This window comes from Phyllostomus discolor, chromosome 3 (assembly GCF_004126475.2).
Source record: "Phyllostomus discolor isolate MPI-MPIP mPhyDis1 chromosome 3, mPhyDis1.pri.v3, whole genome shotgun sequence".
Taxonomy (NCBI): Eukaryota; Metazoa; Chordata; class Mammalia; order Chiroptera; family Phyllostomidae; genus Phyllostomus; species Phyllostomus discolor.
In genome coordinates, this window is record NC_040905.2 from 96,330,966 (window position 1) to 96,349,200 (window position 18,235).

Below are 18,235 nucleotides of genomic sequence, written 5' to 3' on the forward strand. Positions count from 1 at the left end.
AAAATTGGAAACTAAAACCCTTCTTTTTGCTGAGATTCAGAAGACGAGAGGGGATTCCAAATAACAAACCTTTTTGTTTAAAGTTTTTTTTCCGTTTACCATCTGTGAAAAGACAGTTTTATAACTAAATATTAATTTTAATATATCATTTCCATGTCCTTTTTTTTTGGTAGTACTGGTGCATGCACAGGCATCACAGATGACAGAATTGTGTGTTCAGAGGTCTTTTTATTTGAGCTCTGATTTACTAGGGACAAGTTATATTTATAACATTACTTATTTAATTTCCTCACTTGCACATTGAATAGATTGAAAGGGTTAGAGAGAAATTAAAATAACAATCTGAATTCTATTTGGTTGTATTAAATTCACCAAATGATAGATGGAAATTTCAGCCTTGTAGGGTCCACTGCCAGGTACAACAGTTATCTGCACTCGTAGAAATTCATTAATTACACTGAATGGCTAAACTCATTGAAAGAGATAACTGAGCTTGTCTCAGATTTGAGGTTTTCTTTAAAATAGAAAGTCAGTACATCATTATTCTCTAACTGTCAGATTCCATGCCATTGTTCCCAAGCTCACAGGAACTGATGTCAGAGATTTCTGGCATGTGGGGACAAGGGAAGGATCACAATAGAAGTGAATTCTTTCCCCTTTTCCCTGACTGTGTTTTGACCACCTGTCTTTACCCTTGGCAGCTCTATTCTGAGAGGAATATGAGGAACAGCACTGAAGATGGGACCACCGCTGCTGGATTGTTGCCATTAAGCAGCTTTCATGGCTTTTGTGGGAGCCTCCTTTTCATTAGTATTTGCAACATGTTCACCAGCAAAATGATTAAGTTAGGCAGAGACATCACATCACTTACATTTCATAGCTCAGTGCAATTTTCATAAACTGCGAGGCAACATCCAAAAAAACATGACTCAGAATTAGAGTTTCAGAAGATTATTATATAGACATTATTTCCCTCAGGTCACGGGCTTTAGTCAAATTTGGAGGAGAATGAAATTGCCAACAGTGAAAAGCAGACAGAAAGGTATGAGTTCATGAGCAGAGAAATAACATTTTCATTTGTTCCTTCCCCATGGGAAAGATTCAGCATTCCGGTAAATGGAGACAGTTATAAGAAATGAATTTTTGTCAGCAGGGATGTGATTTTAAGGCTCACTTATCCATTGGCAATCTAGATTTCTAACCCCAGGAATCTAGGAAATTGCTACAGAATGTAGTCTTTATTATAAACAAGTTTTTTTTTTCCTGGTAGTTTTGCCCCCTTCATTTCTTGCTCAGAGATTTTAAGACAGACTACATTTTTTTTTTTACCTTTTGGGAGTCAGATGACTACAAAATTTCCCCATCTGCCATGAGTTTCTCCTCACTGCTGTTGCTATGTGATGGAAACTTTTTTTTGTACCAAGCTTCCCCACTCTCCCCTTGCCTCTCCCAACTTCCTCTGTCAGCATGCACAATGCAAAGGTATTGCAAGCGACAAGGATTACTAGTGCTGAATCCTGGGACTCTGTCTCTGTTCCCAGCATCTGCAGGGTGCCTTGTGATGCTGCTGCTTCTCTGTTCTCAGATTTTTTGTCTATGGACCTGAGAGAGTAAAGCAGGAAATATGGCTTTCCAGGTAGCTCTCATTTTACCCAGGTATAACGAGCAAGGATTTGCAAGATTTCTGTAGGGTAATCCCAGACAACCTTCTTCATAATTAAAGAATGTTCTTTCATGGGAAATTTCACTTTCCTACTCAATTTCATCTGATGCTTCTCAGCCCATTACTCATTCAAATTCTATGCAGAGGTTCTCCTGCTAGGTGTAGTACATCCTTAAAAGCAGAAGATATTTCATATACCCTAAACCTTTCATTTCTAGAGATGCAGAGAGGTTCTGTAACATTAATCTCACCTTTATATTTTCAATTTTTAATAACTTGAAAATACATATATCTAATGTCTTCCTCCTCTGCATTTTTGCATATTTTAATATCTCTCTCAACACCATAAACTATTTTCCTGGCTGCATTTTTATTAGGAAGTGTTATTGCCTGCCAGAGTTGACTGAAAGCAAATCACATTTGCTTTCATTATTATTATGTCTACAATATAATCATTGTGAGTATAGTTGATTAATAAATGAGAATTGATTACTTTAACTTAGTTCATTGGATTTGGCCCACAATTTATAAACTTTCCCCCCCCAAATCTCCAAAGCTTCTAGAAGGAAATGGGATGTTAGGATGAGAAGGAATGTCTAGTTTACACACCCAGTGACATATTTTGATTTCCTCATGTGTGTTGTGGTGAAGGATTCCTTGAACTGGCCAGAGTGTTGGCATTTTTTCTTATCCTGTGGAGTCCAAGCAGTTTCTGAAAATTGCTCATTGACCATGGCCTCAGAGTCTCACTGTCTACCATCTGGAGCCAGGGATAGGATGTCTTAGATCTACATTCTTGACACTTGCTCAAGAGCAGCTAACTCTAGAGAAATTGTTCAACATTCTGGTGTTGAGTTTTGGTTTCTTCTTTTGTGAAATGGCAATGATTTTCCCTGTCCATACCACTATTACTATTATTCTCAGCAATGCTTATGTGAAGGAAATGTTATTACAGAATTTGAACTCCTAGAGATAGTTGACCCACCTTGCTTTCTCATACCTTTTCATAATACTTAGTCTTCTTGATTAAGAAGATAACCCAGTAAAACTGTTAAATGGAATGAAGTGGTATTCATTTAAATTTGAATCATTCTTCAAAACACATATTGTTTCAATGTATTTGTACTTGAATGTCTTTCTATAGTGTATTCAGTGTATTTTTGCCTTAAAGAGCATGGTCTAGCAACTACAAATGAATCTCTCTCTGATGATGGATCGTCTTGCATAGCCTTGGGGCCTTGATATTGGACTGCAGTTCTTTCTGTACCAAGAAGTGGATATAAAAGGATAGTCTTATGGGAAGTTGGCTGGATTTGCTCTGTTCTCAAATCATACCTTGGAGTTGCTTTTTAATAAGTAAATTATTTATATGAACTGTTCTCTCAGTGTTTTACCTATTTTTTTTTCTTAAAATGAAATAAAAAGTATATTAGTCACACTTGAAAAAAAAGAAAAGTATAATACCAATGCAAAACACATTATTATATCAGGGTATTCACAGGACTCATGAAATGCTTAGATGATCTGACCTGATTAAATGCTTTGCCTATAGTTTTCCAAAATTTCAGAGAAGGTATTTCCTCTGTCAAGTTTCCAAATTTTACATATAATAATAATTATGATCCAAGCTAGCAGTTATTGAGCTTTAACTGTGTGCCAGGCACTGTTCTAAGCATGTTTCAGGTAATAATTCAATTGTTCCTCAGAACCACTTCTTCAAGGAGGCACTATTGCTATCTCCATTTATCTAGTAAGGAACCTGAGACTTAGAAGGTTTCAGAAAGTTAAGGTCATATAGCTAGTAGCTGGCTAAGCCAGGATTTCAATAGCCTGATAGAAGAAACTGTGCATAACCACTGCACCATGATGCCTCCAAGGTGTCAGGGTGTAGAAGAGTATATCCAGACTTGCTGACTTTTGCTATGGGCTTTTCATGGTGTTCGATTAAATACTGTTTATATTGTGTAGTTTCAAAACAATTCTGTCTGGCAGATTTTATTATCAATACTTTATAAATGAAGAAATTAAGACTCAAAAAAGGTGAAGCTTTTAACCAAGGTGTGAGGCTGCTGGTAACTGAGGGAGCAGAGATTTGAACCTTATAACACAAATTCAGATTCTTGCCTGGGATATCATCTTGCCTGGGAGAGAAATGAACTTTCTCTCATAGGTCATTTTCATCATGTTGAAGAGATGTAAGTTTCCTGTATACCACCCCCCTCCCTCCAGCAAGGATGGGGGGGTTGTTGTTTTTGAGTTAAATCAGTGTGTATTCCATTGGAATGATCTCATCTTTCTCTGTTCACGGACTTCAAGTCATTGTTGATGTATACTGATTCTTCTTCCTGTTAGTGGTTTGTGTTTGATTGTTTCATCATTACAGTTAACATCATTTTTTATTGGTCATTTTTGCAAAATACACTTTTCCTTTGAGTTTTGGACCCCTAGTGTTATGTCTGTTAGCCCCCTGAAGTGTGAGTTTCCCTGTGGTGCCATTAGCTGCTTGCACAATGTCCCAAGAACATTTTAAGAGAAATCTGAATGGCAGCACCACTTGGATAACAATTAAAAATAAATCTCTTTTTGACTGAGCCCTCTTTAAGCCTGCCAAGACACAGAGGGTTGGTTGTCTCAGTTTCATTTGCCATTACTGACATCATGTAGAACTTCCTGTGTAATTAAAGAGGTATTTTAATGGAAAGTTGGTTTTTTTTTCCTGTTGCAATATGAGAATAACCCATTTTCACCTAGATACACATTACTAAAGATCTAGAATGGGCTTCAAGCAGGTCCTGCAAAGTCCTGGTGAATCTTCTGTTGTATGACAAAGTTGGGGGTGTCTTTTGGAAATCCTGAGCAGCAAGTGGTCATCTGCTGAACAACCCACTGTGGTTCACAGGCAAGTCTGTGCTTCGTGTTGTTTATGACTGTGTTTTAATGGGCTCGGCCTCCTGCCACCTCATTTTCCTATCTTGTCCTCTCTTCTGTTTACCGTGGCTCTACCTTTAGCTCAGCTGGACACCATGGGCTTCACCTGAGTCATTTGAAATGCAAGCCCATCACAGGAGGAATCCCATCGCCCCTTGGCAGTGTATGGCTCAGTGAGAATTAGAACTAAACTCTGAGTGGTTGTCCCCAGCCACACCTTTACAAGTGGAGAAAATGCATGCGTGTGTGAGTGTGCATGTATTTCACATTCTCATGGATATGTCTTTGAGTCCAAATAAACCTCTGTCTTCCTTCTCCATTTTAGAAGTTAATTATGCAGGCCCTCAAGAATGAGTTTTAGTTATCCCAGGGCAAGAAATGGGGTTGTTCAGGAACAACTGTGATTATCCAGAAATGTTACCTGGTGCTTTTCTCTTCATGTATTTTTAACACCTGCCCATCATCACTTTCTTGGGCACCAGTAGTGTTACTTGCTACTTGGCAGACTAGAGAGACTCTCAAACCCATTTCTTACTTCCTGTGTCCATGTGGATTATTATTTTTTTAATATATTTTATTAATATGCTATTACATTGTCTTATTTTCCTCCTTTTATTCCCCTTAACCCTGTACGCCCTCCCACCCGCATTCCACCCCCCTTAATTCATGTTCATGGTTCGTTCCTATAAGTTCTTCGACTTCTCCATGTCCCATACTATTCTTAACCTCCCCCTCTGTTTTGTACCTACCTCTTTTTATCACATGGTGATTTGGCAGATGTTCTCTGAAAATCTGCTTACCTTTTCACAGCTCTGCTAAAGAATGATGAACTGGACCTACATACTCAACTTATAAAGTGAGATTTCCCCATAAAAAGGAGTGGGAGGCAGAAACCTAAGAATAAAGGCTCCTTCTTTTTATAAATGTGGTCACTAAACTTACCATACATTTTCTAATCTAGTAGGAATTATAGGACTCTTGAGACCAACTTTTCCTAGCTTGTCACCAGCCTTAGTATAACCTTCATTGCAAATGCTGGGATCAGTCCTTTGGTTGTACAAAGAGAGTGTTTCAGGGTGGTATTTTATCTCCTCAGACCCTTTCAGATCCAGCTGGGATGCTCAACATAATCTTTTTTTACATGACTCCTGTGATTCTGTAGCTTAGGTAGTGGTCAAAGAAGTTCTAATGCCAGAACATAAGATACTGTTAACAGAAAAGGATAGGGGTCGTCATTCTGAAAATGACCTCACAAAGGAGACTTTCTTTGCTACTCCTTGTACATGTGGTAAGCATAGAAATAGTTTATTGTGAAAGTCGTTAAACCACAGGTCTAAGGCATAATTGTGCCCTCCAGGGAAACCAAAATAAATACCAGCCTAATAAACTTCAGATTTTAAAAAATAAGTTATCCAATTGCATTTCTGTAAGAAGAAAGATATAAGAGGTTGGTGTTCTCTTATTCTGTTTTGATTCACTTCCCATGCTTTCCTGTCCAGTTCAGTTTTAAAATGGAAGAAAATACATACTTTATCATTTGAAAAAGAATGATAGTACAAATTCAGTCTTTCAGAAGGGAGTAAATTTTAATGCCAACTTTGGAATTTTCTTAACACACACACACACACATATACACACACACTTTCCCCCCTGGAGGTTATAATAAATATGTCCTTGTATTTCTTGCCAAGGAAAACTTGCATTTAGTCTTCCATTCTTTTGCTTTTGTCTTTGGTCATGGTTCACCTGGTCCTCCTGCTAGCTCTCCCTGCCCTTTCCTTTGCCTTGTGTCAAGTCCTGTGGTCCCTCCTCATCTCCAGTTCTCTCACGAGCCCTTGGCTTCCTGCCTCCCTGTGCAGTCTAACCAAGTGTATGAACTGCAGCCTACCTTTTCTGCCAGCCCTTTAGCTGCACATGCCTGTTGCTCTCCAGGCCTAGGGTATGTCAGTGGTCTGACTTCTCCCCATTTTTCACTGCCCTTTCTCAGTCTACTTCACTGATGATTGTCTTGTGATCCGTATCCTTCAATATGGCTAGTCCCCTAAGATTCCCCTGACTGTTGTTATTATTTTTGCTTTATCCTTATTTTATTAAATAAAGGCAGGAAAAATAATACAATGAACATCCATGTACCCATCACCAGCTTGAAAAGTAAGACATTTCAGTATAGTTGAAGCTCCATTACAAATCAGATGAAATACTCCTCTCAGAATTCTGAATTTGTTACTTACATTATGAATTTTTATATATATTCTACATACAGAAATCAGCAAATATTATTTAGTATGCTTATATTTTGAAAACTTCTATCTTACTATCTATAAATGTATGGACTTTAGCAACTTTTTCAGTTGCTCTCTTTTCTTCTTCCACTGCTGTGTTTTATGCTAGTTTAAGACTGTGCCACCATTCATCTATTCTATTTATGAATATTTAAATTATTTTCAGTTTTTTGCTACTACAAATAATGCTGCTATGAACCTTCTTGTACAAATCTCCTTGACCACATACATGTCCATTTGTTATTTCACCAAATGGTACTGAGTACTTGCCAGCACTTGGCATGACTGATGTATGACTGCTGAACCAGGTTCTTATCTTCCAGCTGTGTGCTCTAGAGAGGACTTTAAGGGAAATTTGGTCGTAGGAGTCCTCTCACCAGTCTTAACAACACTCATCTCACCTCACCTTGGTCATCTTTCACAGGTCTGTTAAAGTTAACTTCCTAAACATAGTCCTAACCTTTGCTGTTATGCTCACAAACATCCCATGGCTTCCTGTTACTTATGTGATGAAGCTAATACTCCTTAGCTTGCTATTCCCGAACCATCCTAGCCTGGCCTTATTTTTATCCTTGTAGTGTTTACATCTGAATCCTTATGTCCCAGTGTCATTTCTCTTCCATGCCTCCTGGAGATGTTTCTTTATCCTTAGCTGTCTTTCCTGTTTTAAATTTTATTCAGGATGTTGAAATTCTACTCAGTTTTCAGGATCCTGATGAAACACTTTCTTATGTATGTACCAGTACATCCGATTCTAACATATTACAGCTAGTTAGGTATACATTTGCTTAGCTATAAGCAGGGACCACATGGTAAATGACTCAAACACAGTAGGACGTCCTTAATTAAAATAATAACCATGTTAAATTGAATAGATATTTGATTCTCAGCCTTGCTGTTGAAATGCTTGAGTACTGTTAATGGGAGGAGGAAATAGATAGTCAGCAAATGTTTTAATTCTCTATTGCAATTTCAAACATTTCTGGCTTCCAGTAAGTGTATGTAGCTTACTAACCAGGCAGCCATCCTTACTGGGATGCTTTTCCAGTTCAAGGTGAGGCAGGTTGAGGATAAAACAGACTTTGGTAAAAGAAGTCCTTCATTGAAGAAAAAAAAAGACCATATTCTCACCTCAGCAGCATTGACCTAAAGCATATTTGAAGCAGCCCCATTCCAGTCTCTTCGCTACATCCTTCCAGCCTTTTGAGTGAGCTAGCACAGGTTGATGACCTGTCACCAACTGTGCCCTTCCAATTAGCTCCTGCTCCCAGGGTAGAAGGCAGATTGTGGCAGCTTGTGAATAAGGAAAGCCTGAGTCCACTGTGTCCGCATTTCCATTTTGAAGGAAATGGGAGAGATGAGGCCAGTGGTTTGATAAATTATATCAAAAATAGTCCCTTCATGCTAATGGGGTGTGAAGAAGCTGATGTACTGGAGATGATCTATAATATTTCATATTTCTCTGAGGAGAAAAATGATAAACTTGATGATGTGTGATTTATTCGTGTTTCTCCAGATGAAGAAAAAAATCCTAAAGTCAACTGCCTGTTTCTCACTCCCAGAAGCTGGCTTGTGGATTTTACACTGGGATTGGAGGCTGGGCTTGTTTAGAGAAATTCCTAGCGAGACTTTGACAAATCACCGGACCTTTGGCAGTTGGCTGGAAGAGGGTAATTAGGCCAGCATTGCCTCTGTTTTGTCATCACAATTTTAGGGCTGTATGCCACTGGGTGACAGATGTGTCAGTTATTACATTTTTTATCTGGGACTTCTCTTGCTGTCCCCTTCCCTTGTGGTTTTGGCCTTTAGTCCTTCCCTGCAGCTCAGCCCTGGACAGCATAACTTCTGCAATCAAACTGTTCCTTGGAAGCCATGCTGAGAGGGACATGGCTTTCAGCCCTGCTGTGTGTAGACTCTAACCACAGGGGATCTGGTTAATTCCCTTTCCTCTTCCTTCTGTCTGTCATCCTTTGGGTCAAGTGCTGCTCAGAGCCAGAAGCTCCACCTGCTTCTTTAATAACTGAAAATGGCACCCCCGGCCTGGGTCATTTCACTCTAAATAGCCCCCTGGAGGAAGTTGGAAACAGAGGTTGTCTTAGGCAACTTGATTTAGCAGGTAAATGTGCTTTTTCTTTTTTCCGTCCTTTTTTTTTTTTTTTGGAACCCCTTCCATTACTGACCATTACTCATAATAGGACTTCTCTTTACAGCTTTCCTGGGCTGGAGCCCTTCTTCTCATCATAGGTCACCTGCCCTAATTTCCCAAGAATGTGATTAATATATTTGCTAATTGTATTTTGTGATTATGTTAGTGGATACTGAAAGCTTAAGACTGACCTTTATAAAATGAACTGTTTGCATTTTAATAAAACTTCTGGAGACTCTGTATTAAGCCCCCAACCAAAGGATAACTTTCATGAATGTGTAGAGGTATTGTGAGAAAAGAAGGCTTTCCAGAGAGTCTCAGTTCATTCTTTGTAAAGTGACCATTTTCTCCAAGTGCACAGGGTCAGCCAAATGGATATTTCCCTGAGATTATGGCTGCCCATCTGCCCAGATCTTTTTTCTAGTCTCAAACTATGCATTCATTTCTTTCAAGTCTGCTATAAATCCTTTTACAGGTACCACAGTGGTGGTTTCAGGAAAACAGATTTCATTGTGTAAGTAGGTTCCAGGTTCTCCTAGTGATTTAGAAATTTTAAAGACATCTTAGAGTGTGATTTGTGACAGTAATGGGATTTAGGACATACTACCCCATAATAGGGTTCCTTGGCATATTGAGTATTTCAAGATGAAGGAATTTGAGAATGGCAGGTGCAGGGAAAGACTTTCTGACCCTCCCCTAAAACAGGTTGTAAAACTCTCCTGTGAGCAATGCCCTCCCTATATCCAGAGGAAAGGAGCGTCATTATCTCTGAAGATGGAGGAATTCAAAAAGGAATCTGAATGAAGAAGCCTTGCTACATTTCCCCCACTTTACCACACTTAGCTCAAACCTTTTGTCTTACAGCATTTTTCAAGGACTTTCCACTCTTCATCAAACCAAGCATTAAAAAAATGCCCACCTGTTTGGGTCTTTATTTCCTTATGGAGGTTTTTGCGTTGTATAAAACTAAAATGATATAGATTTGTATGCATATTCCTTTTTAATGGTTTTTGTTACAGGGGCCTCAGCAGAGAATGTATAAGGGTAAAAGGGAAAGATAATTTTCCTCCCTTACAATTCTAACAATCTTAAAGAGACAGTAAAATACTGGTCACTTCGCTTGCTCCAGAGGGCTGGGACCAGTGACAAAAGCGTGCAGAAGGCAAGAATCCTTACCAGCTCAGTTTCCTAAATCTGTCTGTGGTGCCCTGTCAAGAGAGGGAAGTAAACATTTCTCCTAGTCCCATCCTTTCTAAATTCAGATTATCAGGAGAAAAGCCTTTGTAATAAATACATTTATAAGCTTTTTTCTTGTTAATCTGCCTCTTGTTACAGGGGCTCCAGCTGAGAATTTAGAGGGAAAATAGGAAAAGAGATTTTTATGCCCCTGCAGCAGTCTGTTAATTCCCTTTCATTGGGACTGTTGAGAGTGCCTTCCCCTTATGTATTTCCTGTCTGCTTCAAGTGAGATCCACCGTATTGTGGCAGCCTCCTTTCTTAATGATTCCTGTGGAGTAGAATCAGAACATTGTGGTGAAGAGTGTGATCAGATAAGATAGTATTAGACATTTAGGAGGAATAATGCTCAAAACAAATCAGGTCCAAAAGTTCTGTCTTATAAACTTTCTTTTTTTAAAAAAAGGTGTATGTGTAGAAATAAACTAGTTTTGTTTTTTTAAACTAAAGGTTCACTCTCATTTAATCTGGATACCTAGTTTGGGGTATTAGATTTTATTCACATAATTTAACCACCCTATGCCTTAATTTCCTCACCAGGAATGATGGTATGGTGGCAGTAATGAAAATGTAAGTACTGTTTTTGTACCAACTGCCAATTAACTTATATTGTATTTAGCTTACTATTGTAGGAGTAATACTGTAAAAGTCTTCAATTTGGTGAATCATTTTCTCAGTTGCTTTCTTTGTGGGAGCCATCTTTGTGTTTATTTATACTCAAGCCATTCTTAGGACTTTACATGGCAAGAAAAATCCCATAGAACAATATTCTAGAGTCATTATCTGCTCCTACTACAACCTACAGACTTGCACAGCTGGAAAACCCCTCACAAGTATACATGAAGCACTCTCACTAATTAACCATGGAATAAGGGAGTTTTCCTTTAACTGTTCTCTGGCCAAATTAGTTTAGGGCCAAAGAAAGCTTCACAGACACTCCTATAATTTTGTTATATTATTTACTTACAGCTGAAAGAACTGAAATGTAAAGGAGGAAGCAGAAGTATCTATTCCAGTTTGGCCAGTGAGGGCCAGTTTTTGAGAGAAATTCTTAAGAGTAAGGTTTTCTTTAAGAAGAGTCAGCATGCCTTGGCTGGCGTGGCTCAGTGGATGGAGCACAGGCGTTCCCCAGTTGGAGGCGTGTCAGAGGCTACCAATAGATGTTTCTCTCACACATTGATGTTTCTCGCCCTCTCTTTCTCCTTCACTTCCCCTCTCTCAAAAAATAAATAAATAAAATCTTATCATTTTGTCCCGTTACTTCAGTATACTGGTGATTTGTCAATTCTTCAATCAACAACTCATCTTGTTTTTTTTACTTTGTTCTTTTGCTGGAGAGCATATTCAAATAGGTGCAATTACCATGCCTGACCTCAAGAAGAAAACTAACTGGTTATATGCCAATAAAAAGGTGAGTAGCCACAGAACACAGAAAGTAATTCCCAGACTATCCACAGAGAAGACAAGCACCAAGGCTGGAGGGAAAGCCTTGGTGCAGAAGCTAGGGAAGGCTTCCCAGGGGTTCCATCTCCCGGACATAAGAATTTCTTGATCTGACCCTACAGTTCTTCTGGGATTAAAATGTTACCTCTTTTTGCCTCTGTGTCTTTGCTGGTTGTGTGCCTCTCCCACTAGGTATAATCTAGTTGTCATTCTTGTTAGTATTCCCAAGTTTTAGGACCACACTTGACCTCATTTATGGTCAATATATACTTTTTAAATGAAGTAAATGAAGCGAAAACTCTTCAATATAACCCTCTTCTTCTCAACTAGACAGTTTTTGACTGTTGCAGGGTTTAAAGCTTCTTCAACCCTGCATTTTTTTGGTCAAAAGGATGTCTGAAACCAAAGAAGAAAAAAATCCCTTGTATTGATCTGTGGCTACAGATCAGAAGTGCTTTCAGAAGTTAGAAATGTGCCTCTGAGGAAAGCGATCCCAGGGAAGGTCCTGTTCTTACAATATTAAATTCTATTTTGTGACTGAGCTAGAGGCTTATACAGATTTCTTTGGGTCTTTCCTTTCTTTCAAGCTACATTTTGGCATAAGCTGTACATACCCCAGAACTGTTCATCCTTATTATAATTTATAGATAAAAGTGAGATAAATGTGCCTGCCATCAAATGTGACTGCTAGATGGTTTTGAAATACAGTTTAATACCTCATATAGTTATTTATGTATGTTTGTCTCCTCCATTAGATTTTAAACTTCTTGAAGTAATGTTTTATTTACTTATTTTTATTCCCATGGCTTAGCAAAGGATGGCACAAAGGAGACCCTTCCAGAATTGATACTTACTAGTGCTCTGTGGCAGTTCATTTCAATACCCATGGCGTTGTTCTTATCCACCAGAGACAGCAAATAATTTGAGATATAAACACTAAAGGTTTTGGTTTAGGCCTAGATGACATTAAACTACTTTTTTTACCTTAATCATGAAATTAATGCATTTTCAAGGTCTTTTCTTGTGGGTGAGGCCACCGTTTCACTATTTATAATGGCAGACGGATATGTATCACATTCATCTAAAGGTTGAACAAATTATTTCATTGTAGCTTGTAAAGAAAGAAGAGCTAAAGTGAGGCCATGTTATATGCTATTTAGTTTGAAAATCAGTCAATCATGAAGCCATTACTTTTCTTTCTACTTTTGGAGATCATGTGCTTTTCAGAAGCATTAATAACCTAGACTCGGGCCTATATTGTTATAATTTAGACCTTCAAATCTTTCCATATATGCAAACAAAGAATAAGAATTGATCAATATATAATAAGAGTTTTAAATTATTCTTGGAATATGTCATCACTGGTGGCATGGTAGTGCTTTGCTCTGCAGGCCATTGGGATTGGTATGAGAATGAGAGATCTAGACTTAGAGTTTATTGCGGAAAAACTGTTGTATTAAATATTGAAATTTTACATTAAAAATATATGATGCCTTAAGAAATATCTAAATCTGTAGAGAATTTTTGTAAGAGTTTATTTGAGCCGAACTGACAGCATATGCCAGGGAGCAAGATCTCAAATGCTCCCCAGAATATCAGTTTTGCAGTTTCTTTTATGCACTTCAGATTAAGGAGAGAACATAAGGAAGATTGCCTGAAGGTGGGAGAAAGCAAGGCCAGGACTAGATTACAGAATAGTTAACATTGTTTACTGTCTTAGAAGGAGGGATCTGAAAGAGGCATTTCAAAGGTGTGTTATCCCAGACATAGAATGAATGGACAGGGCTTGTTTAAGGCAAAGATACGACTTTTACCTAAAAATTTATGTGTCTGGGGCATGACTTACCGCCATGACCTTCCCAGTTAGAAATTTATGATTTATTACAGCACGACTTTTCTGTCCACACATATATGTTGTTTTGGAAAATGAGGATTTCCAAAAGAAATACGGTCCACTTTGAAGGAGATAATTACAGGAAATATTTCAGTATGGATTGGTTCTACCTCTCAGAATGAAATTTTAGCATTTATGGTGGCAAGAGGTAATTTCTTAGTTGCTTGGGGCTTACCAGAGTTTAAGTACATTATCAATACAGCTATATACAATGAGATTGCATTTTATGGAAATTTTGGTATGATGTCTAAGAAATCTGATGTTGTCTTTATGTTTGAAAGCCAACTACACCAGTCTGTTTGTAGGAATCTGTTTTCTACAATTTTCCTTTAGAAGCCATACAGGAAGCATTCATCACTGGCTGATGATTGAGCCTGAAGACCAACTGTTGTTTGCCTGTTTATTGACCTAAATGAGAAACTTAAGGAGGGTTTAATTAGCTCTCTTTTCTGCTTAAGATGAGGTCTTTAGCCCTGGCCGGGTTACTCAATTGGTTTGAGCATCATTATCCAGTACACCAAAAAGGTTGCAGATTTGATTCATGGTCAGGGCACATAGCTAGGTTGTGGGTTCAATCTCTGGTCAGGGTGTGTACAGGAGGCAAATGATCGATGTTTCTCTCTCTTTTGTCTCTCCCTCTTTCCTTCTCTTTAAAATCAACAAATATATTCTTGGGTGAAGATTAAAAAATGAGGTATTTATACCCTTGTCAAATTGTTTTTGTGTGTGAGTAGTGTGTTACTTGTCAATATATTTTGATTTTTGTTTATATTTGTTGATTGAAACAAGCAACAAACAAACCACTCTTGAAACAAGACATATAATTTGCCCAACTATTACAAAGACAGATGTAATGATAATGATTTTTGACACTTTTGGCACATTTAAAATGTGTAATTGTAATACAGCAATTTTATGAGGTAGGTACTTTTATTGTCCCTGTTTTTCAGATAGGGAAACTGAAGCACCATAGGTTAAATAACATGGTAAAAGTCTTATAGTTAACTCAGGTATTCTGGTTCTGTAATCCATGTCCTTCACCACCTTTCTATATACTGACCTTGCAAGTCTTGATTGTGACCTGACAATAAATTTAACAGAGGAGTAGCAGATTAGTAGGGAAGCTATACCAAAGAATTTTAAAGATTATATGAACATGGGCTCGCTTCAGTAGAACATATGCTAAAATTAGAATGATACAAAAAAGATTAGCACAGCCCCTGCACAAGAATGACACACAAATTCATGAAGAAGTCCACATTTAAAAGAAAAATATGGACTTGAGAATATAACTTGTGACAGTGAAGAGTTTCCACTCCACTTTTATTCATAACATTCTAATTTTACATGATTGCCATATAAGCAAGGGTAGTGTTTATGTAGTGTTTAGGATAAGTTTATAGTTTAAGAATAGTTATAGTTTCAAGTTGAAGAATAGTGTTTAAAGTGTTTCTGGTGGTGTTCAAGCTTAGTTTAAGAAAATGACCACTTTATCCTTGGACTAAGATATCTTAGTTCATATGGATGTATGGAAATAAATTAAGATAATTAACCATTAAATTATATTTGATGGCTTCTGTTTGAGATGTTTGCATGAATATTTTTCCCTTGTCTGTCAGGTGCATATAGACTAGATTATGCTTAAATATTCATCTGGCCAAGGCTTTCCTCTTTGATTAAGGTGAAAAATTAGACTGCAGTAAAGCAGTCATTCAGCCTCGATTTTCCATGAGGGAAGCTTTGTCACAGCTACTACTAATTCTTACATTAAAAGCATCTGAACTTATTATTCAAGTTAAAAGATTCTAAGACTGCATAAATTTCAAAGGACTGCTCTGTTGATATCAGATATCTAAGAATCGACATGTGTAGGAATAAGACTAAGAGGAAGAATATAGATTATCAGACATGCTTAACTGGACTTGTTTTGGAATAACACCAAAAATAAAAGGAAATTGCTAGTGTTTGTGTCAAGTGGCTAAAAGATAGTTTTGTCATTGATGGCAAACAGCACTCTTGGGCAATCATTACTCCTCCCAGAATGACTTGACTGTTTCTCTACTAAAGAGAAGGATCTGAAGCCTTGAGCTTGTAATAAATCTCCTGATAAAATCCAGGTTTTTGATGAATAGGTCATATTAACTCTTCCCCCCCAAATTAGTCATAAATCTCACATTTATTTCCTTATCTTGTTGTATTCATTAATATTGGTTATACACTGACAACTGTTGAGTGCCATTATGTACCAGGGACTTGCTAAATATTTCTATGTAGACATACACACTTTTCATTGAGGCTAGGGTTACAAGTCCACAGTTGCTGCTAGAGTAAGGGCCAGCCTTCAAAGGCCCAGTTGTTTTGTTATGTTTTGTTTGGAGAATTTTTATGAGTTTATTTGAGACAAACTGATGGCAATTACCAGGAAGCAACAGGTTGAGAAAATGCTCCAGAAAATGGCATTTGTACAGCTTATTTTATACATTGAATGAAAGGAAGAGACCGAGTGGGGTTTACGTGAAATCCTTTGGTGGTGGATTAAGGGTGTGGGGGAGAATCTCTGGGAGTTGATAAAAAAAAAAAAACCGAAATGGAGAGACACATACTTCTTTTACCTTGGTGGGTACAGGATAGTTAACATTCACAGCACATATAGATGGTATATGGGCAACAAGATAACAATGAAGTCTAGTGCTCTAGTGCCCACTGTTGTGACTTTGAGAGGAAAAGAAAAATCAGTTAACATTCAAAGGTGTGTTATCTTAGATGCACAAAGACAATAGACAGGCCCACCTAAAGTAAAGATTAACCTTTGTGAATGAAGCTAGAGGCCTAAGGAAAGGCCAAGTGTTTTAGAGAAGGCCTTCGAGGAGAGAAAGGAGGGCAGCTGCTCTGAGAAGGACCAGAAGGCTGCGGAGGTGGGCAGGGCTTTGAGATTGGGGAGAGTGGAAAAGGGAAGACAAGTTATGCCTGGTGTGGGAATAATCATAGAAAGAGATTTAAGAAAACATATTCTGAGGGACAAGGGGAGGAGAGATAATCTCCATCAGTAGAGTGGAAATTAGTTGGGTTACCTGTGATTCTGTCTGAAATAAGAAGCCCATCAGGTGTGAACTTGAGAAAAAGAACTGTAGGATTTGGTGATTACACCAGAAGTTTGAAAAATGAAAGGACTGAGCCCTATATTTTCTTCAGAACTTTGTTAAGGACTTTGTATGGGGTTGACTCTCAGCATCCTTTAAATATGAGCCATGTGCCCTGTAGGGGAATTCCACCATTTCCTAGCCTGTGAACATAAATGGGTGTTCTGTTTTTCTTTTATTGTCTAGCTATTTGTCTAAAAGTCTAGGTATGTATTTTTTCTATATCTCTTGTACAGAAAAGGCACCTAAGTGAAACTTCATGTAAGCCAAAGATTTCCAAAAATTATAAGAATTATAGCAAGAACTGCCCGGATTGCTCAGCACTAGTGATTACCCAGAGTAACCTGATGAAAGGACCGTGAGTCCTATGTTCTGAAGATGGTGTCAGTGCTGCAACTGGAGAGCTGACTGCACAGGCCCACCCTCATTCCTCAGGAGAGTGTGCCTGTAAGTGCCCCTACCAATTTTAACTAGATGATAATGAAGCAAAATGATGTCAATAAAAAACCAAAGAGGGACATCCTGTGGCCAAAATTTAATTTATATGGGACTTGAGAAAGAAGACAGGAAATGCCAAAGGAGGAAAGCTGGGGCTATAGTATTTTGCTTTATGTAAGCCAGGTTCCCTACCATGACACTGAATTTTTGGCCAGGCAATATTTGATTACTGGTTTCCTCAAGAAGGAAAGATTCTTAGGTACATAAGGCTTGGAGCCAGATTAATACCATTTGGGGGGTAATCATCCCATCTGTGTAAAAAGGTTACTTTGCCTTCTTGAGCCTCAGTTTCTATGTCTGTAAAATGGGTATAAACATAGCTGTGAGATATTAAATGAGATGATATATGCAAATTCCCTGACACTTAACAGTTGCTGGATTTCTGTCTTGAGCACCCTCAGAGATTATTTATTTCTTGATACTGAGGGAGGGAGGAGAAATTACGACATACAGATCACCTGAGCTCTCAACTTTTTTGGAGGTGTTGACCCCCTAGCCACATTGAGTTTGCTGTTATCTATTTTTTATCGATCTAGTGAAGCCACATTCTATAGACCAGTGTGTATCAGCCTGAAAGGGTTATTTGTTCCTGGTGCAGTGCTCATTGTGGTTTGGAGTGGAGCATGTTAAGGATGAATAATAGCTGAATGGCTGATATGTGATTAATATCTTCAAATTGTTTACATGGTGATATCTAGATTACTTCTGAGCACCAGAGACTATAGAACAAAGTGTTTGTTATGTACCTAACAAAATCACAATTAGAAGGAACATTGCTCAATAGCTTGCTACCCTGTTTCTGTTATCATTTCCTTTTACACTTTCTGGCATACCTGAGACTTCAGCCAAAGATACGGTAATACCTGTTGATGGTATTTAATCAGAGTAAAACCTTTGCTAGGTAGTGCTTCTTAGATTTTATTTTGCTAAAATGGATGTTTGAATGAAATAAGAAATACTGTACATTAAAGGGTAAATGAAGTACTTTTGTTTTCTTTTAAATAT

The 18,235-nt window shown here is 38.0% G+C and overlaps 1 protein-coding gene and 1 non-coding gene across 8 annotated transcripts in view; both read left to right on the plus strand.

Annotated features, from left to right (window-relative positions):
- Window positions 1-18,235, plus strand: part of AUTS2 (activator of transcription and developmental regulator AUTS2) — a 1,155,833-nt gene that overhangs the window by 594,195 nt on the left and 543,403 nt on the right. The gene's annotated exons all lie outside the window — the stretch shown is intronic.
- Window positions 14,753-14,857, plus strand: LOC114513884. Its single transcript, XR_003685885.1, has one exon. It is a non-coding gene; the product is annotated as a U6 spliceosomal RNA (small nuclear RNA).